Here is a 21,569-nt window from a genome sequence, read left to right as displayed (position 1 = left end):
CTGCCACTCTCTCTCTGCCCCTCCCCTGCTCACGCTCTGTCTCTTTCTCTCTCAAAATAAACTAAACATTAAAAAAATTAAAATTTCTGAAAATAGTTTTTCAGGAATGATATTAGTGAATTAACAAGTTTGAGTATTTTGAAGTCAAAGGCATTAAGATTGGAACATAAAATATTTCCTCATTGGTAGAAATTGGTTAACTACTTTTTTTTTTAAGTTTATGTATTTATTTGTTTCGAGAGACAGAGACAGAGCAGGGAGAGGGGCAGAGAGAGGAGAGAGAGAGAATCCCAAGCAGCGTCCTCACTGTCAGCACAGAGCCAGACACAGGGCTTGATTCCACGGCCCTGAGATCATGACTTGAGCCGAAATCAAAAGTTGGACTGTCACTCAGCTGAGCTACCCCGGTGCCCTGGTTTACTGCTTTCACGTTTAAAATGCTTGCAAACCTGTGGGGCACCTGGGGGGCTCAGTCGGTTGAGCATCCGACCTCAGCTCATGCCGTGATCTCACAGTTTGTGGGTTCGAGCTCCGCGTCGGGCTCTGTGCCGACAGCTCAGGGCCTGGAACCTGCTTGCGATTCTGTGTCTCCCTCTCTCTCTGCCCCTTCCCTGCTCGTGCTCTGTCTGTCTCTCTCTCTCTCTCTCTCTCTCTCAAAAATAAACATTAGAAAAAGTTTTTAAAAATGCTTGCAAACCTGTAATGTATTTCCTCCAAGTCTTTAGATTTAAAAGTCCATCTCCCTTTATTTGTATCATAATTGTTTGGTGGGAATGCTGTTTATATAAGGATGGCCCCTCTGGCGAGACCCTGGGATATCTGGGGCAAAACCCATGTCACTGAAAGCAAAGGAACAACAAGTCAAATGTCCTGAGGCAGAATATGTGAGTGTGGGGGGGCGGGTAGGGGCAGATCTGGGGGGTCCTATAGGCCATACAAGCACTTTGGGGTATATGCCGTGTGAGAAAGGGAACAGTAGGGAGTTTTGAGCAGAGATGTCACATGTATGTCTCAGGTCACTGGACATAACAGTTAGAGGAGCAGCGAGGACGGAAGCAGGGAGGCCAGCCGGAGGCTCCCGAGTCAGGCAAGAGAGGAAGGTGGCCAGAGGAGTGGAAGGCGGTGGGAGAGACCAGAGTTTGGGCACCCTTCACACGTAGATGAAAATAAAATACAGATGCCATATGGAGAGGAGTCCGTGACTGCAGGATCTGAGCAAACGAGGAAGGGAGCAGACATTTCCCGAGATGGGGAAGATTTACAGGAGCAGGTCTGAAGGAGGGGACCAAGAGCTTCGCTTTGAAGGTGTTAGATTTCCTTTTAAAACCGGCTTTATGGGGGCACCCGGCTGGCTCGGTCAGCGGAGCGCGTGGCCCTTGATCTGGGAGCTGTGAGTCTGAGCCTCACGTTGGGTGTAGAGATGACTTCAATAAATAAACTTCAAGGGGGACAAGACAGAAGAGCCTCTTAAATACAGAGAACAAACTGAGGGTTGCTGGAGCGGTTGTGGGGGGGTGGGCTAAATGGGTGATGGGGCGTTAAGGAGGGCACTTGTTGGGACGAGCACTGGGTGTTGTAGGTAGGGGATGAATCCCTGGAATCTACTCCTGAAGTCATGATTGCACTAGATGCTAACTAACTTGGATGGAAATTACAAAGTACAAATAGTCATTTCCTCTTTCCTGACGTACAACCACATCATCACATTATAGTGCGATTTTGGCTTATATTGTTTACATCTCCAGGGTCCGAGAGGTCCTGGGGATGGTCCTTGCCCCTGAGAGTCACTTGCCTACAGGAGCGATCGCAGGACCTCGGATGCTAGCCATCGGCACTGACCCAGGACAGTGGCACATCCCCCCCCCACGTGGGAGCCTGGCCTACTGCGGATCCCGAGCATGGAGCAGTCACGACCCGGGCGATTACTGATGTCTTTGTTTTACAGCCCTTGGCTTCCTGACATTATTTTTAATAGCTCTGCCACAATCATGTAATAGCGTCATGTATGAGGTCATTGGGGTCCAGGACACCAGAGAGGTTGGGCAGAGACTTGAAAGAGCCGCGTGAGGCAGCACATCCCTGGGGGGCCCACTGAGGGCCGCGTCGTGGAGCTGAGATCGCATGGCAGAGAAACGGAAACGCATCGCCTGGTCGCTGCAGCAGGAGAAGACAACGGTGTTGGGATCGACATGTCCTGACGGCGTTTGCATTTGACCAGCGGGATGGCAGAAGGTGGGCTCATGTCTGCAAAGGAGGGTCGGTTTGTCAACGGGAAGGAAGCGGTTGATATACTCAGGGGGTGACAGCCTCCTTTTCGCCCCTCCCCCTCTTTGTGACAGCGGGGACGGTCATAGTGATGTCACACTTGGTCTTCGTTTTCAGCCCAAGACACCACAGCTTCTCCACTAACGCTCAAAACACCAGAGAGCAGGTGTCAGAGGGCTGGAGAAATCTTTAAAATGCTGAGAAGGGAACACGTTGAGAGAGAAAGAGAGCAGCTGGGTGCTGGGTCCATCTGTCTGGTTCGTCTGGGATCCGTGCGTGCGTTGGGCCCCAGCAGGAAGCTGAACCCCCTCATTTGGGCCCCTGCAGATGTTTTGGGGACTGTCGCTGACTACGCTGATTACGTGACACAGGATTTCCTTCCTGAGCGCCTGTGGACGAAGGCGTTCTCTGGTCTCAACAAGGAAGAGCTTCGTCAGTCTCCCGAGAGCACGCCGTGCGTCCTGGGCTCGAACCCGCTTCCCTCTGCCCTGGAACCTTCCACTCTCAGTTCAGGGTCCGTAGCTCCCGTCTCTACCCGGGGAATAAGCCCGCCCAGCTTCCTTCAGTTCTTCTTACCTGTATTCTTTTCATGCCGATGGCCTCACTTGATTTCCCTTTAATTTCCATTACAGCGTTTTCTGGAATTGTTGAGACACTTGATATCCTCTTTGGAAACAGTGGCACGTGAATAAACAGTTAAAAACTCCAGGGGCGAAGTCTTTGGCAGTGGCTGACCTTGGGCAAGTGTCCTGTGGCTTCGCGGCCCGGTTTTTGCCAGCGGCCGTGTGGTGCAGCGTGTAGGCTCTGGACTCTGGCCACTGGGGGTCACGTCTTCAGTCTATCACTCACCTCCCATTTGAGCTAAGACGCGTCACCTGATCTCCCTGCTGGTCGTTTGCTGCTCGATGACCCATCCCATTTCTTCGCCTGCTTCACGTAACTACAGGAAACGCGTTTGCCTTCGCCACCCTGAATTTTAGTGCCGAGAGAGTCCGTGCGTTTGTTACACGTATTGCTGTGTAACCAATTATCCCCCAATCCAGCAAATCAAAGAGTGCACATACATCATTTCATAGTTGACTATTCCCTGGAAGTCAGGAAGCCGCAAGGGCCCCGCCGGGTCGTCTGGTTCGGGCTGCCGGCAACGGTGTCATCCGAAGGCTCCACCGGGGAAGACAGGCTCCAGCCTTGTGTGGTTGATGCCATTCCGTGCTGCAAGGGCTGTTGGACACACCGTGCTGTTTGCTCCCTTGAAACCAGCAAGAGAGATGCTCCTCAAGCATCACAAAGGCCGCGATCTCTCGTGCCCGATGCGGCACAGTAGAGATTCCGGTCCTTTCTCCTGCTCCTGGGAGACGACCTCTGAATCTTCAAAACCCCTTCGAAACCCCTGTAGAAGCGAAACTTCTTCGAGTTTCTGCCGATGAAGTGACCCAGGGCACACAGTCTGGCCGGGGCAGGGAGGGGCAACTTTGGCTTGAACTTGAACTCCTGTGAGAACAGCCTGGAGAGGGAGTCCAGTCACACCAGACACTGATGGAAGGAAGCCCCGGCAAGATCTCTGGACGCTACAGTTCAGGTGAGCTCTCTGGCTGGGGAGCCCAGCAACATGTCCTTCCTCCACGGGGACAGGACGTGGGGAGTCCGCACTGGGACCTGCTCCAGCTTTGCCCTGTCCCGACATGTATGTACCCTTACAACGGTAATTAAAGGTACAGTACTTCTGAGTTCTGTGAGTCACTCTAGTGAACCACTGACCCTGACATAGTGAGAGCCCCCTGGGTATGAAGTGCAAGCTGGTGGCTCGGGGCCCCCAGACCTGGGGCTGCAGCTGAGGTGCGGGGGAGGGGGTGCTGGTGGGTTGTGGCCTTAGGTCTGCACAGCCCGCGCCCACGGCAGGTGGCAGCATGGCATCACGCCTCAACCCGCAGTGACGTTCCCACCCATGCTCTGTGCTGGGTTAGAAGCGAGTCCCAAGGCTTGGCCCACACCGCAAGGGCGTGGGCGCCAGGAGGCAGAGAATGCCGCAGCCGTGTCGGAAGCTTTTGGTCACAGTCGGGGCGGCTCACGAGGATGGCGATTTGTCTTCCAACATCTTCACTGGGGGCACCTGCGTGGCTCCGTACATTCAGCATCGGACTCTGGATATGGGCTCAGGCTGTGGTCTCACGGTTCATCAGTTCAAGCCCAACGTCCAGCCCTGTGCTTGGGATCCGCTCCCTCCCTCCCCTGCTCATTCTCTCTCTCTCTCTATCTCTCTCTCTCTCTCTCTTTCTTTCTCTCTCAAGAATAAATAAACATTAAAAACAATTTTTAAAAAAAGAACATCCTCGTTGATTAGGTACCCACGAGATCATAGACTGTGGAGTTTTGACAGGTTTTGTGTCATCTAGTCTCACCGACTTATGTTACAGACGAGGACAGTCAGCTTTCGTGGGCGTAGGTGTCCCGTTTGAGGGCGTGCAACGAGCTCCTGCGAAGGTCAGGCCGGGAAGGCGCTGGTCTCTCCCGACACCAGGCTCTCGAAAGATCCGACCTCGCCGCTGAGTGAGCCGTAGCTGCTACGATAAATAGCTGACCCTCAAGGTGCGTCCGTGAAGCTCGTGGGGTCCTTCACAGAGACAGAAAAACACCGAGGATGGGAAGGGTCCGGTAGGCTCAAAGATTCTGGAAGGCAAAGATCTTAACTGGCAGAACATTGTAAAAGCTCTTTGTTTCCTACACGTGATGCGTTGGTTTTTTCTGCTTTGTTTTTTGTGTTTTTTTTTTTTTTTATTAGAAAATCAAATTAAGGAGGAAGCACAGAATGTCAAGAGGCTAGAAAACAAAGTACGGAAGCAAGGGCACGGAGCTTCAGACTAATTGTTTACGGACCTTTGGCAGTAAGTGGATTCAGCTTCTTGATCGGCGCCATGGTCAGTGGCCCGAGCCCTGGAACCTGTCCTGAGGGTCACGCAGCCCAGAACACGCTGGCAGTCTGCACCGTGAGCTGCGGGGGTCTGACCGCACGTGAGGTCAGCAGGGAAACTGCTTTCAGGACACAGTAAGGACGCGACGTGCGTCCCGTCTGATGGGTTTGCAGGACATCTCCGGTCGAGACCTCTGAGCAGATGGCCAGGAAACCACAGCCACGGGCGTCGTGGGGCCGGGCGGCCGGGCAGGAAGCGGTGGTGAGTTCCGCTCTCGGCAAAGGCGGCAGGCAGCTTGCAGAGCAAAGTCAAACTTCAAACCGCGATTTGGGGTCGAACGGGCTCCCCTGCCAAAGATGTTGGTGGAAGAAATTGTTCTTATGGTGTGGTTCATCCCGTTAATAATAATATCTACCTCACAGAATTGTTTTTAGAGATTAAACAAGTTAAAATAAACATTAAATTTTTGTTTTTAAAAAGGGGGGCACCTGGGTGGCCCAGGCGGGTAAGCGTCCGACTTCAGCTCAGGTCATGATCTCACGGTCGGCGGGTTCGAGCCCCGCATCGGGCTCTGTGCTGACAGCTCGGAACCTGGAGCCTGCTTCGGGTTCTGTGTCTCCCTCTCTCTCTGCCCCTCCCCTGCTCGCCCTCAAAATAAATAAATAAATAAACATTTATGTCTCTCAAAAATAAATAAACATTTAAAAAATTTAAAGATCAAAAGAGTGAACGTACACAAAGCTCTTAGAACGATGCCTCGAATGCGAAGAGCTCTGTAGGTGCTTGCGTCATCAACTTCTTCCAATCAAAGGGCTGCAGAAATCACAAGCTTTTACTAAACTGCTATCAGAAGACAGAGCAGACGCAGCATCCGGGACTCAGCGCGTAAAGTCTGTTCATTCTGCAAACATTCGCTGAATATTGACCATGTGTCTACTGGGCGCTGAGCACGGAGGTGAGGTGGCAGGTGTTCTGAGGACACTTAATTCTCCCCGTATTTGGGGATGGCCACGCGGAGCGTCCAGTCCCTTTGGCCACGGGGCCTCGGGCCTGGCCACGGTGCTCTGGTCTTCGTTCAAGACTGGCATTCACCCAGGCAAGGAGAACCAGAGTGTTTCCGGGACTTTCCTCGGGAGCCCGCAGACAAGACCGCCTGCCTAATTTGGATCCCAAAGTTGGAAGGAGTGAGCTGGTAGGAAAGTCTGTCTGCACTGAGGGAGAGCAAGACCGGCCGACAGACTGTAAGAGGGGGAAGGAACAGAGCCCAGGACTCCAGCGATGTTTGCGACCTGTCTCCCCTGCAGACACACGCCAGCCTATAAGTTCCCATTTGCATTTGCTGGTTGGAGCTGGAGGGCGGTCATTGTCACCAGTGGATCAAGGCTAAGAGGGGCTCAAGACAGAGCTCGGCTCAGCTCTGGTAGAGCTCGTTGGCTGGTGGGAGCAGTCCAGAAACAGGGATGCGCTGCGGGCCCCGGGGAGGGGGTGGTCATGGGGGTTCGCGGAAAGGAACCATCCAGGTTTAGGAGGTCAGGGGACGCCCGGCAGAGTCCCTCCAGGATGTGCGGGAATGAGGCAGGTGACAAGGGCAGGAGTGCAGGGGCTCAGCGGCAGGAGAGCGGGGCGGCCCGGACGAAGGCCCTGTTTCCATACTGTTAGGTGGACGCAAATGGGAGTGGAGAGGCCGATCAAACACGCAGAGTCCAGTCATGGTACCTGGTCTCGTGCTGGGAGCAGCCGAAGCCATTACAGCATTTTGTCAGGGGGGTGACACGATCAGACTTCGTTCTAGAATGGGCCGGGTGGCTGGGGTGTGGGGCGTGGGGTGCAGGGGCCCAGGCTGGAGGCGGGGAGGCCGCTGTGGCCCCAGAGCACAATGCCAGCCCCTAGCCGGGAAGTGGGAGTGCTCGGGGACCCCGCCACCAAGTCAGCACATGTCTGGGGGCCCTGGTCACTGACCACGGCTGCTCTTTCCCACAGACCCTTGTTCCTTTGCTCCATTTCTACTAACTTTCCACCTGCTTTGAGATGTCGGATGCCTTCTGTCCTCTCTTCACGCACCATCAGCAGATTTTTTTTTTTTTTTTTTTGAGAGAGAGAGACAGAGCGTGAGCAGGGGAGGGGCAGAGAGAGAAAGAGGGAGCCACAGAATCCGAAGCAGGCTCCAGGCTCTGAGCTGTCGGCACAGAGTCCGACACCGGGCTCGAACCCACACACTGTGAGATCGTGACCTGAGCCGAAGTCGGCTGCTCAACTGCCTGAGCCACCCAGGCGCCCCTCAGCAGATTTTCTTAGCAAAGCCGGATGGCTTTCTCACCTCCCTTGTTCGCCCGTGTTTCACGTCGGTTTTCATTTTTGTTGCAGTTTTCATGCCCCTAGTTTAAAGAGTCATATTATGCTGCAAGGCTTGTTAGAAAATGTTTGCTCTTCCCTGCTTTCTATTTCTTTCCTCAGAGGCGACAGCTTTTATTTTTTATTTTTTAAATAAAATCCTGACCTTAATTCTTTTTATTTTCATTTTTTGAGAGAGAGAATGAGAGAGAGTGTCAGCAGCGGGAGGGGCGGAGGGAGAGAGAGAATCTCAAGCAGGCTGCACACTCAGACCAGAGCCCAACGAGGGACTCGATCTCACCACCCTGAGATCATGGCCTGAGCTGAAATCAAGAGTCAGACGCTCAACCGACTGAGCCACCCAGGCGCCCCTAGACCACATCTTCTTTATCCATTCAGTAGTTGATGAACAGTTGGGCTGTTTCCATATCTTGTCCATTGTAAATAGTGCTGTGGTAAACACCGGGGGGCAGGTAACCCTTTGAAGCAGTATTTGTATATGGTTTGGGTAAATACCCAGTAGTGAAATTACTGGATTGTAGGGTATTCCTATTTTTAACTTTTTGAGGAACCTCCATACTGTTTTCCACAGTGGCTGTACCAGTTTGCGTGCCCACCAACAGTGCGTGAGTTTCCTTTTTCTCCGCAGCCTCTCCAACACCTATTGTTTCTTGTGTTTTTGATTTGAGCCATTCTGACAGGTGTGAGGTGGTGTCTCATCGTGGTTTTGATTTGCATTTTCCTGATGATGGTGACGTTGAGCATCTTTTCATGTGTCTGTTGGCCATCTGGATGTCTTCTTTGGGAAAATGTCTGTTCATGTTTTCTGCCCATTTTTAAATTGGATTATTTGGTTTGGGGGTGTTGAGTTGTAGATGTTCTTTATTTTTTATTCTTATTTATTTATTTATTTATTTATTTATTTATTTTAATTTTAGAGGGAGAGGGGGCATGAATGCATGAGCAGGGGAGGGGCAGAGAGAGAGAGAGAGAGAGAGAGAGAGAATCTTAAGCAGACTCCATGCTTAGTGTGCAACCCAATGTGGGGCTTGATTCCACAACCCTGGGAGCATGATCTGACCCAAAAGCAAGGCCAGACACTCAACCGACTTAACCACCCAGGCGCCCCTGTATAAGTTCTTTGCAGATTTTGGATACTATCCCTTTATCAGATTTGTCATTTGTAAATATCTTCTCCCAATTCTGTAGGTTGTCTTTTAGTTTTGTTGATTGTTTCCTTCCATGTGCAGAAGCTTTTTGTTTTGATGAGGTCCCAGTAGTTCATTTTTACTTTTGTTTCTCTTGCCCCAGGAGACAGATCTAGGAAGAAGTTACTCCGGCCAATGTCAAAGAAGTTCCTGCCTGTGTGCTGTTCGATGTTAGCCATTCTTGAACGATCTTTTTCTTTTCTTTTCTCCACAGTCTTATTTCCACCTTTTGTCATTTTGCTCTACTTCCTGGGAAATTTCTTCAACTCTGTCTTCCAAACCTTTTACTTCTGGGTTTTATTTCTGCTAATGGTCTCTAAATATTCTTCATGAATGCAGTATCTTCTTACCTTTCTGAGATTATTAATTGTAGTTTTGTGATGTCTTACTATCTCTGCAGTCTCCGTGTCCTCCAAGTCGGGTTTTTTTTCTTTCTTTCTTTTTTCTGTGTGTTTGTTGTGATCTGTTTTTCATGCTGGAGATTTTCCCCAGCTGCTTGGTGAGCCTTCGATGTCTACTTATATTGAAAGAGGGTCACCCTTGCAGGCTCTCTGGAAAGTCTGAGGTCTGGACAAGGCTCGTTTGTTGGCTTTCTCAGATGATGGAGGTGGAGCCATTTCACCGAGGAACCATACTGTCTAGATTGTTGGGTCTTTCCTCTTTGCACTGGTTGCAGTCTGTACAGAAGGATCCGGTAATATTTTCCCAGTAGGAAAGAGGTTGAGTGGAAATATTTCCTTCTGTCCCCTGAGAACAGTATGCCAAGCCTCCACAGAGCCCTGCTGTCCGGACGATGTACCTCCTCCTGGCGGGGTGGGGGTGGGGCTCGGGGATCTGCTGGCTCCTCACAGCAACCTTCACGCCCTCAATCTGATCTTTGCCTCGCTCTCCGCTGCCCACGGAACCCAAGCCGTCAATTCTGAGCCTTTTAGGACTCGGGGCCGCACGTCAAACTGTTCCTTGGTTTTCCCCACTGCTGGTTAGAAACCTGCTTTCTCAGATGGGCTAAGTCCGTAACCACTTGTCCATCAGCTTTCCAGATTCCAAAATTTCATTGCTGCTATGGCCTCCCCTTCCTCTTGATCTTTGTAAGTTGATGACTTAAAAAAAAAAAAAAAAAAATCCCCATCATGTTGATTTCCTGAGGCTTGAGGAAGAGCAAAAGTAAACGCAGAGTTCAGTCCGCCCTCTTCATTTCACATCCCGAGCCAGGCTTCCGAGTGTGTCTCTGCTTCTCCAGGCCTAGTTCTTACTCCCTCTTCCTTGAAGGTCCAGTCCCGATCCCCTTTTGCCTTGGGCTTTGCTTATGGGCTCTTCCAACCTCGGCAAGATGAAATCCAACAGGGACAAATGCTAACGTCCTATACTTGAAATGAAAACTCCAATCAGGGGTGCCCAGGGGACTCAGCTGGTTGAGCGTCTGACTCTTGATCTCAGCTCAGGTCTCCATCTCAGGGTCGTGATTTCAAGCCCCACGTTGGGCTCTGCACTGGGTGTGGAGCCTACTTAAAAAAAGAAAAAAAAAGAAAATTCGAATTAAACAACACAGAATGTAAAAGGTGTTGAATAATGCCCACGTATGTGGAAAGGCTGAGATCTGAGGTCGAAGCAATTGGACGATGTGATGTGACTGTCCTTCAGATGCTCCCTCTCTCCTCCATGTCCCTCCCTGCCCTGTCACCTGCCCCTACACCTTAAGGCTGGTGACAGCACAGAACAGAACCAGACAACAGTGAACGGAGCAGACAGGACTTGAGACCCCAGGTTTTAAAAAAAAAATTTTTTTTAATGTTTATTTATTTTTGAGAGAGACAGAGATAGAATGTGAGTGGGTTAGGGGCAGAGAGAGAGGGAGACACAGAATCGGAAGCAGGCTCCAGGCTCCGAGCCGTCAGCACAGAGCCCGACGCGGGGCTCGAACTCACGAGCCATGAGATGACGACCTGAGCCGAAGTCAGACGTTCAACCGACTGAGCCACCCAGGTGCCCCTGAGACCCCAGATTTGAGGAACATGTGAAGTAACCAACCAAGTTCTGCCCGAGACAGAGGACGGGGCATGGGAGAAGGAAAGAGCAGCCACGTGGGTGACGGAGTCATTTGGACATGTTGTCCAGGAGCTTGGGATGTGGACCGATGATGGAAAGTAGAGAGGAGGCTGGCAGTTCAGATCAAGACCCTTCTCCCACACGAGCTGCGCAGAGAAGGCGTGGGCCATCTGGGACAGACTGTCCTCTGAACCCCTGAAGGGTCAGTGCTTGAATTAAGTAACTTTTTTTTTTTTAAGGTTTATTTATTTCTTTTGAAAGACAGTGTGTGAGCGGGGGAGCGTCCTCCTGGCCCTCCGCGCCAGCCTCTCATCCACACGCTTGTCACCTCAAGTTCCCTGACAGATTTGAACATTTAAAATGACAACTTCTCTGTGAAACAGAAGGGATTTTACATCCTCTGCCTTTGTGTTTGCAAACGACAAAGACCTTCCCAGAATGAACACGCCCTGTGTGGCCTCTCGGTACAGGGTCTGAGATGACACCCAGCTCGTGGTCCTCAGGGCGGGAGAGGCTGTTCTGGGCCCGCGTATCTCTGGCCGTTTGCTCCAGTGAGCATTTTGAGGGCTAGGCTGGCTGTGCTGTGACCTAGGTTTGACAAGTCTGTCCCTCGTTAGTGTCCTGAAGGGGCACGAACCGTGTACGTCATATGTGAAATCTAAGGTCTTACGGCAAGTCACGTCTGGACATTTGAACGGACCCTGAGTCCTTGCCTGGTCTGTCCTCCTTGATCTTGAACCTGGGCGTGGGCCTTTCCATCCAAGAGGGCTCCACCCTCCGCAGGCGAGGATTGGCCTGGCCCAGGAGCCCAGCAGTCCGAATCGCTAATCGGGTGGTAGTACAGTGTGAGGGGGCACGTGATGCCAGAGGTCGGGGATGGGTCAGGAATCCAGGGGCACGTCAGCGGCGAAGGGCCAGGCAAGTCCCCAACCCCAGGCAGACAGAGAACTCAGCACTCACAACACTGTCTAGTGACCCTCCTTCGGGGGGCGAATCAGCAATCTGAGAGCACGTGGGGTGGGCGTAAGCTTGAAAGCCACTTGTCCCTGTGATTATACCTGGTCGGAGAGGGCATCAGACTCCAGAGAGGGGGGTGGGTTCTGCTAACCTAACTGGGGAGAGCTTCCAGAAGATCGCGCTTCCTCCTACCTGACCGTGTGGGGGAAACACGGTGTGGTGATACTCAATACTTTGCTTTTACAGAGAACGCGGCCGAGGACACCAATGCATTCCTTCCCTTAAATCCAACCAGAGACAATTTCGTTCTCGGGGGACAGCCAAGAGGCAGCTATGATTATCAATCCCCGGGAGACGCTTTTAGGAACTGATGGGGCAGGATTCCCGGCAGCTTCCCGCGTCCGACCACTGGCCGTCAGCCTCCTGGCGAGGTCCTGTGGCAGCTCTCGGTGGTCTTTCTCTGTAGGGAAGTCATCGCACTCGGGCGAGGGTCAGGACGCCGCAGGGAGAGTAATACTCGGGGCATGGCGAGCCTCCACCACATGTCAGCGTCTGCTCGGGCAGGACAGGCGACCGCAGATGACAGGCTCTGTCGCCCACGGCCAGGCCACGGAGCCACGGGGCCGCCGCTGTTCAAGCAAATCGCTCGGTGACGAAGGACACGGAAGGGAACTGCTGACCGTGCTCCCTAATAACCTTCTTATTCTCTTCACTCAGACTCGGTGTATTTTTAGGAAGATTCCTCCTTCGATCCAACCAAACAGGAGTCCTTTTCTTACGTTTTCTGGGAAGACTTGAATGTAATAACCTTACCCTGGGAGCCTCTCCTATTGTCTTTGGAGGCAGCAGGGAGCGGGGAAGCCCAAGAGAATTAAAAAACAAAAAAACCCAAAAAACCCCAACAAAACGCAATTGGAAAAACCTTTCAGAGGTTATTTAACTCCTGAGTAACAGCTTCACTTAGAGCCTATTTGGGGAACGGACTTCTTGTCTTGAAGAGTCCCCGGGGAAGAACGTCTCGTGACCGTGTTAAACCGTGTTAGACACTCAGACAAGGGCTTCGGGACCCCTCAGGGTCAAGGGTGAGGCCCAGTGGTGACCCGTGGAGCCCTTTCAGTCGGAGATGATCCACAGGGATGTTCATTCCTGGGGGGGCAGGGGCGGGCTGTGCCCCTCCAGCTCCAGTCAAGTTCTCACTCGGATATGGTCGCCGCATATTCGCGGGACGCTTCCAAGACTGGCTCCAGGACATTTGCACCGCCCGGACGGCGGGTGCGGACGAGGGAGCCAAGGCACAGAGCACTCCGGCTCACCACCAAGGATGGGGGCCTCCCTGGGTGACCATTTGTCTAGGTCGTGGCTTTTGCAGGTGGAAAATGAGTCGAGGGCAGCCCTCAGCCGCCGTCTGTCCACAGGGTCAGAAGGTAAGATGTGGGGCTGGTGGGGACTAGGGAGGCTGGGCGTGTGCTGTGGCCTGGAAAACGTGTACATTGCAGGGAGTTTTTCAGGAGAAAGGTTTGTAACTGATTTTGAACAAATTAGGTAAAAAAAAAAAAGGTGGGGGGGGCTCAGTCTGTCTGACTCTTGATTTCAGCTCAGGTCATGATCTCATGGTTCGTGAGATCAAACCCCACGTTGGGCTCTTTTGCTGACAGAGCAGAGCCTGCTTGGGATTCTCTCTCTCTCTCTCTCTCTCTCTCTCTCTCTCACCCTCTCTCTGCTCCTCCCCTGTTCACACACACTCTCTCTCTCTTAAAATAAATAAACGAATAAACATTTAAAATAAAATAAAATGAGGTACATATTATATTAAAAAATGATCAAGTAGCGGGGCGTCTGGCTGGCTGAGTCAGTAGAGCAGACAGCTCTTGATCTCAGGTACGTGAGTTCGAGCCCACGTTGCGTAGAGAGTTTACTTAATAAACAAAGAAATGAAACAATTAAAAAAAAGGATCGACTAGCAGTGGAGTTGTCCCATACCAACTGCCCGAGTTTGGGTGGTTTGGGAACTGCTTCGCCCATAACCTCCCGTTCCTCCGCCTACCTCTTCAATGCCCTCCTGAAAAGACGGCGGCGGGCTCTCTGGGGAGCGAGAACGTACCCGCTGTCTGTGTGGCAGCCTCTCACGGACGGCCCCCAGGTTCCCTTTCAGATCTGAAGTAGTCGCCACACGTTACCTTTGTATATCTTAGCCCGTGGGTCTCTGCTTGACCGGTATAATTTTGTACGAGTCAAAACTGTGAAAAGCAGATGTCCGGAAATCTCTCTCTGCTTCGTGTCTCAGTCCACATTCTGCATAGCACGTTATTGGAGGTAAAAAAAAAAAAAAAAAAAAAAAAAAAAAAAAAAAAAAAATCATGATCAGAAAGTCTTGTCCTTAAAGTAAGAATAACAATGCGAGGTTGACTTTCTAGTCACTGTTCAAAGACACTGCTCAGCGCACATTTCAGACGGAAAGCCCCGGGAGCCGCTCTTGTTGTCTCGGTAGATTGACTATCAGACGCTCTGTGCTGGAATGAGGTTTAAACCCCAGGCCGCCTCACTCTGCGTCTCGTCCTTCCCAAGCCTCCTGCCTCCGAGCTTCCTGGAAAACAGAGCTGGCTTCGAAAGCCTTCAGGACTCTCTTCCCTTGGTACGAGCGTCCGAATGATTCCCTATAATTCGTCTTGCCGAAACGAAATTGGATTAAAAAGCAAAACTGCCTTTTTCAAAAACAAAAGATTGAAATCCAGATGGCTCACAGTGGAGAAACCTATATGAGCTGTGGAAAAAATTACGTAACAGACCATGAAAGTTAGCGGACGTAAGTGCACTGACTAGATGCACGAGATTCCCGGTGAACGTCAGCGAATTTGTCTCTTGAGTCACGTACCTACCACCTTGGATTAGAGTGTTTGAAAAAAAGAAGGCCTCTGTCTACACAGCACAGAATGGCCCTCCCTCCTCTCCGCCTCGGGCTGTGAGAGCCGGGTTCCCAGGAGGGACCCCCAGACCTGCCCCATGCCCTCCATGGCAAACCGATGCCTTCTTTCTCAGAAGAGACGGGCCTCACCAGGTCCACGGACACAGATGATGGAACCCAGATGGTCGCACGACCATGGCTCACGCACGAGATGCAGGTGAATGTCCTCCTCTCTCACTCATGTGAAAACATAGAAGGGGGAGACCTGATTCTTTTTGTTTTTAATGTTTATTTTTTAATGTTTATTTTTGAGAGAGAGAGAGAGAGACAGAGTGTGAATGGGAAGAAAGAAGAGGGAGACACAGACTCCGAAGCAGGCTCCAGGCTCCGATCTGTCAGCACAGAGCCCGATGCAGGGCTCGAACTTACAAACCTTGGGATCATGACCTGAGCCAAAGTCGGACACTTAACCGACTGAGCCTCCCTGACACCCTTGTATTTAAAAATGACTTAGGGGTGCCTGGAGGACTCAGTTGGTTAAGTATCTGACTCTTGATCTTGGCTCGGGTCATGATCTCGTGGTTTGCGGGTTCGAGCCCCGCGTCGGACTCTGTGCCGACAGCTCAGAATCTGGAGCCTGCTTTGGATTCTGTGTCTCCCTCTCTCTCTGCCCCTCCCCCAGTTGTGCTCTGTTTCTCTCTCTCTCAAAACATTAAAAAAAATTTTTTTAAACTAGCAAAAATTGTCTGAGATTAAATTATGTGAATTGCCCCAACTGTCCCAAAGGATAACCAAGAGTTGACTGAATGATGGAATGAACAAGACATTTATGTGTTTTATTTTTTTAAAAAGCCAATAACTGTATTCATCTTTTTTTTTTTTTTGAGAAAGAGAGAGAGAGAGAGAGAGAGAGAGAGAGAGATTGAGGGAATCCCAAGCAGGCTCCGTGCTCAGTGTGGTGCCCAAGTTGGGGCTCAATCTCTTTGGGGCTCGATCCCATACCCCGGGATCACAACCTGAGCCAAAATCAAGAGTCAGATGCTCAACTGACTGAGCCCCCCAAGGGGCCCCTGAACAAGACATTAAAAAAAAGAGAGAGACAGTGAAACATAATATGTATTTATCTCTGTAAATCAAGCACCACTTTTTTATTGCTTAACAATGAAATACATGGCTGTGTTCCCGGACAAGAAGAGGGGTGTGCTAAGGCACAGCGATGGTCTTCCTGCCGGGAGGGGAGTGGGGACATACCCAGCATGTGGCATTCGGGGGAAAGACGGGGAAGAAGGACGTTCTCTTGACTGGGACCGAGAGAAGGCATGACCGAGAACCTCGACAAAGACGGAGAGGAAGTCACAGGACGTGCGGGGACTGGTGATGACGAACCGGGAGCCCGTTAAGATGCTTCCGTGTGCGTGACCCATGGTAAGTGGCGGTCAGGGCGTGCACCTGACCCCCGGACTCAGGGCTGTGCTTCTCTAATGTAGCCACCAGGTGGCCTTCAACCCTCCTGCGTGTGGCACACAGTCCCGGCCGTGGGCCGGCCGGCCGCCTGGGTGCGAAGGTGGGACACCGGTGATCCTATCCTCTGCGTTCCTTCCTCGGCCAGGGCCGACCTGCTGCCGTGTCGTCAGCTCTGCCTCGTGCTGTCACACAGCGCCTGCCAGACGGACAGGCTCGTTTCTGAGGACGGAAGCAGCCGTTCGCCCCAAACCTAGCGCACACCCCGTTAGAAGCCGTTTCCATATATTTTAGAAAAAGCAAAATAAAGTTTCAACCTATTTCTCATGTTTCCATTTTTATGAATAGCATTGATACGAACGTGGAGGTTTTTGACACCAAAGTACAAATAAAGGATTAAAGAACAGTTTTAAATTCTCGTTATATATTCCCAGGTAGTTTTACCAGGTAGTTTTACCAGGTAGTTTTATTTACCAGGTAGTTTTTTCCAGGGGGAAAAAAACCCCACATTTTTTTTTTCCAATTGCCACTTTCCCTAAAGCTCCAACTCCCAACAAAAAATAAGTTGCTGGTGCTGGCCCCTGATGAGCTGCAAACGGTTCCTCCTCCCCGCTCTCCCCTCACCAGGTGCCCCTTGCTCCCTCCTTTGTTGGCAGCTGGCAGGCGACCTTGCTGCTTCTGAAACGGCAGGTGGGGTGGGACCCTCGGTGCCTTTCAGCAGGTGCACATCGATGATGTTTGCAGGAAAGGGCTCAGACAGCATCTGAACGCGTAGAACCATTTCATAAACTCCTGTTTTATCTGTTTTTCATCTTTGGTGTTGCCTGAACCTGCATTTCTTCCATTAGCGACGGGTCGGTCTCCCCTACAACCATCACCTGTCTGTGTTTATGTGTCTCCGTCCGTCTTCACCAGCAACCGTGACCGCCCGTGGAGGGGGAAATGAGCGCCAACCTTATCCATTTTCAATGTTTTGTTGCTAGGTTATGTTTTTCACACTTACGTTCCCAATTTTTAATCTTCCCTTAAAAATTTTACGTTGCGTTGTTCTTGGGAAGAAGCTGTTTTGAAATTAAATACTCTTAAATAGGTTAATAAAATCCAAAAAGCTCAACAGAACATAAGAAGTCTCCGCCTCCATCAAGTCTCCTAACTTCCTTTCCCAGAAGCAACTAGTTGTTTTTTATTATTCCCCAGATTTGCTCATCGTATAAACAACGTGTGCGTGTTTTTGTATTTATATATTTGCTTTAAAGCACTGAGAATAACTACATATACACCATTGTAATACCTTGCCTGCTTTTTTTTAATTAAAAATTTTTTTAATGTTTATTTTTGAGAGAGAGAGAGAGAGAGAGAGAGCGGGCAGGGGAGGGGCAGAGAGAGAGGGAGACACAGAATCCGAAGCAGGCTCCGGGCTCCGAGCTGTGAGCACAGAGCACGACACGGGACTCGAACCCACGAACCGCGAGATCATGACCTGAGCGGAAACCAAGAGTTGGTGGCTTAACCGACTGAGCCCCCCAGGGGCCCCAGGAAAGTTTTTTTTTTTTAAGTGTTCTGGGGCAAAACCATTTTTTACTCTGGTTTAGAGCTTAGGGCCTTCCTTGCTCACTTTTTGTTAATTGATTTAGGCCACCAGAGGAGCCTCCTGACTGGTTCCGGGCCCGGCTTTATGGAATTCTGGCCTGGGTTTAACATCAGATCTCGTCTCCCCAGCACCCACCCACCCCCCCCCCCCCCGCCCCCGCCAGGCCACAGGGATTCGCTTTTTCTGTTTATGGGTCCCGCGAAGGCCTAAGTAGCAATTCCAATCAAGCTGCCACATAAGCAAAAAACGATGAATGATTTTCAACTAAAAGGATGCCTGTCACAAGCAGCCAGCACGTCAAGCAGAGGGAGGGACAGCCCAGCCATCCCTGGCCACCCCGGCACGGCTGCAAGACAGGCTCAGCCTGGGGCCTCTGGGCGGCCGGGCGGCTGGGAGATGCTGTTTGCCCGTCCATTCCTTGCCCTTTGCACACAAACCTTATTTTAGACATCAGCTGTAGTGGCTCTTTGCAGACCGGGGTGGAAACCCCTGAGACGGGCCCTCGGCCGCTGGCTCCTGAGTTCGTGTCTGTCCTGTGGGGTGTATAAAATGTGTGTATTTATGCGAACAATGCATTTCACGTGGGTCGTGTCTTGCTACTGACGACTGACACCTGTTAAAAGCGAGGGTCTGCGTTACCATTCTGGTCACAAAATCCCAAGCAAGACTGCTAACCGCGTTCTGACGTGCTCACCTCACAGAAATAGCCTTGTGTTTCGGGGGCTAAAATTGGAGCTGAGCAACTGGCCGAAAGCCTGAAAGGCTGGGACGCCGGGCTCTGACCGGCAAGAATCGGCTCCAGAGCGAGAAGATCATTCCTCGATGGAACAAAAGACTTAGCGTTTGTTGTGGCCGGTGTCCTAGGCTTCCGGGCTGGGAGGGAAACGCAGATAAATTAAAAATAAAACCCAGGTTTATCAAACTTGGATTCTCCTCCCTAGAAAGGAGTTCAGCCAAGTCCCAGAAACGTGCAGAGTTACGGTGACGAGTGTCTCATTGGGGGTTGAATGTGGTGTGCAGGGTCCCGATGGGGCGGCTTCTTCCCTCCTGAAGGACTCGGAAAGGACTCATGGAGGAAGTCTGGGCCGGCCCGGGAAGGCTGGGGAGGGCTCACACGCGCAGGATTGAGGGGATGGGGCTCCTGTCACGGCTCCTGGTTCCAGAGGCGGCTGAAAGGGTCTGTCGCCGAAAGGCAGAGGCGCCGAGGGGAAGGAAAACAACAGAGGTGGCCCGAGCTGTGAGAATCGAAGCTTTCAGAAAGCGGTGTCGTGAGGGCTCATGGGTAGGAGCCCGGAGACAGTCGGTATGTGTGTCGAAGGGTGATGAGGTCACACTGGCCCCAGATGTGACCGCCTGCTGGACAGCAGGGCTGTTGGGGCTTTTGTGACTGCTGTCCTCTGCTGCCCTTTGGTGCAGGCAGATTCTAGAAGGGGTTCAGGTGCAAAAGGCTGTCTGACTGCTTGAGGGAGGGAACGAGTGAGCCAAGCAAGGGTCACGTGAGCGGGGGTTGCCCGGGACCCATTTAGGGATCAGCCAGTGGCTCTGTCCGGGTGACAGTGACACGGAGGGAACAGAGAGGCGTGGCGCATGGATGTTGCAGGACCTTGATCGCCAGGCCTGGTGCTTTGGACACTTTTTTCTGAAGGCAGTGAGATTCCTCTAAGGGCAGATCTGGGCCGTATAGGCGTGTACGTACGTGCCAACATGTGTCATGTACTCGGTCCCTTGTGGATGGAAGGGAAGCAATCAGATACTTTTGCGGGCAACCAAATACCTAAAAATTATTTCCTAGCAAGATGTTTACAAATGATTCCTCATTTTTTTAATTAAAAAAAAATCTTTTTTTTTTTTTTGAGAGAGAGTGTGTGTGTGCATGCGTGCTAGTGGGGCAGGGCCAGAGGGAGAGAGAGAGAGAGAGAGACAGACAGACAGACAGACAGAGGATCTGAAGGCAGCTCCAAGCTGTCAGCACAGAGCCCGATGCGGGGCTCGAACTCATGAACTGTGAGATCATGAAATGAGCCAAAGTCAGACGCTTAACTGACTGCGCCCCACAAATGGTTCCTTATGACTCCGGTGTGACTTTTAAGCATCCTGACGAGTAAAGGGCGTTTTTTAGGGGAGGGCGAGGGTTTCACCGATGGGAATCCAGTGGGGCCCAAGACACACCTTGGAGGGGTCCCGGAGCTCAGGGCTCAGCTCAGTCCTTGGATTTTTAGGTCCAGCACCTGGATTTTCTTCGTCCACCCAGCGACAGGCTCATGATCATTATAATCCCAGCAAGAAGATTTGCAAGAGGGGTTTCCCCGCCCAGTGACCAGAACGCCTGGGTCTCTGATCCACGCCCGCAGGAGGAGAGCAGCCCTCACCTGTGGTAGAAGGGCTCCCAGTGGCTGCGTCGTGGGTCAGACGGTGGTTTCCGAAGCATAGAACATAGAGGAGAAAACACAGCTGTGGCGAGTGCCTGACCCACTCTCCTGGTGACAAGCCCCTTCTCATCAGAGGATACTTCTCCACTGACGGGCGGACACGCAGGGTCTTGGACAGAGAGAGATGCCTCTGGCCTCTTTTGTCCCCCTGGACCCATGTTTTCTCCCGCACTCACCTCCTTTCTGACACTTGGGTCTTTCGAGGGCTTTGGTTTCGCTGACTCAGGCCACGATCAGGGTCTATTTCTGCTGGCAGATGACGCCGGTCGGACGTCCCAGAATTTGAGGAAAGGACTACGATCTCATCTAATAGGAGTTTGGGAAGGAGTTCAGCTTCTCTGAATTTTCTGCACGTTGACTAACGTGTTATTTGTGTCGGGAGATCAACACAAGCAATTGTGTTGTCGACGATTCCCGTCTACAGCTCCGGTAAGAGGGGGTTAGCCGGACACATGGAACATTCTAGAAGCTGCACAAACTCCTACCACACATCCTGTACCCCCTGCACTGATGTGCAATCCCTTCGTGCACGGAAGGAGGAGGTAGCTCTGGTAGGAAGAGTGGGCCGGGACGCCGCTCTGGAGGCTGCTTCTGGCGCTCTGCCATGTTGTGGGCTTGGGTATGTGTGACTGTCGCCCCCCAAGAGGATGTTAGATGATCACACGGTGGGGATCCCATTTCTGTCCTGCTGGGGATGCCTCCTCGGCAGTGGTGGGTACTGAGGAGCCCCACCTCCAGGGGGAAACCCTGGAGGGTGGAGGGAGGCTCAGCTCAGAGAGAACCAGTGTCTTCAGGGTCGTTGGCCGGTCCACGTGTGGGCGAGGGCCACAGGGTGAGTCATCTCAGGAAACGTAACACCTCGAGCACTCATTTGGGGCTGACTTATCAGTATTGATCCGCAGGGCCTTAGCAAACCGCTGGCCTCTATTCTTCTGGAAAAAAAAACATGGGAAACCCCATGTGATCACAAGGATGAGGTTAAGGGTTGTTGACCCAGAGGAAGTAGTGCCCGGCCTGTCCCATCCTGGGTGGCAGGTCACTCTTCAGCCACCCCCCCACCTCCCTCCCCCTCCCCCCGTGGGGCAGCCCTGCTTGGGAAGCTCTCTCTCTCTCTCTGCCCCTCCTCTACTTGTGCTCTCTCTGCCTCTCTCAAAATAAATAAAAGAACTTTTTTAAAAAATGGGAGAAACCTACGGTTTTGCTGGAAGCTCAGAAAATACACACTTTCTGTCGTTGTTTGCAGGTGAAAGGAAGACAAAGTCGTGCATCTTTCCACCCAGGGAGGTAAGCTGTTCGTGGGTTCTAGAAGGTTGTGAACGGCCAGGTGCTGGGAACATCGGTCGGGCAGGATCCCAAGGGGCCAGGGCCTGAGAGGTGACGTGACCGCCACAGGCAAAGCCGCCAGCAGGCCCATGCGGGTGTTTGCTATTTTAAGGGCTGGTGGTCCCATCGGGGGCTTGCGTCGGCCCC

The 21,569-nt window shown here is 51.8% G+C and overlaps 1 long non-coding RNA gene across 1 annotated transcript; it reads right to left on the bottom strand.

The window, feature by feature from the left end:
• Window positions 1-1,931: 1,931 nt before the first annotated feature.
• Window positions 1,932-2,930, bottom strand: LOC122235887. The gene is made up of 2 exons (XR_006213997.1): window positions 2,842-2,930; window positions 1,932-2,244 (listed from the first exon to the last, which is right to left on the bottom strand). It is a non-coding gene; the product is annotated as an uncharacterized LOC122235887 (long non-coding RNA).
• Between the last annotated feature and the right edge of the window lie 18,639 nt (window positions 2,931-21,569).

This window comes from Panthera tigris, chromosome F3 (genome assembly GCF_018350195.1).
Source record: "Panthera tigris isolate Pti1 chromosome F3, P.tigris_Pti1_mat1.1, whole genome shotgun sequence".
In the NCBI taxonomy this organism is placed as follows: domain Eukaryota; kingdom Metazoa; phylum Chordata; class Mammalia; order Carnivora; family Felidae; genus Panthera; species Panthera tigris.
Note: the sequence above shows the minus strand (reverse complement) of the source record. Positions and strands in the feature narration are given on the sequence as shown.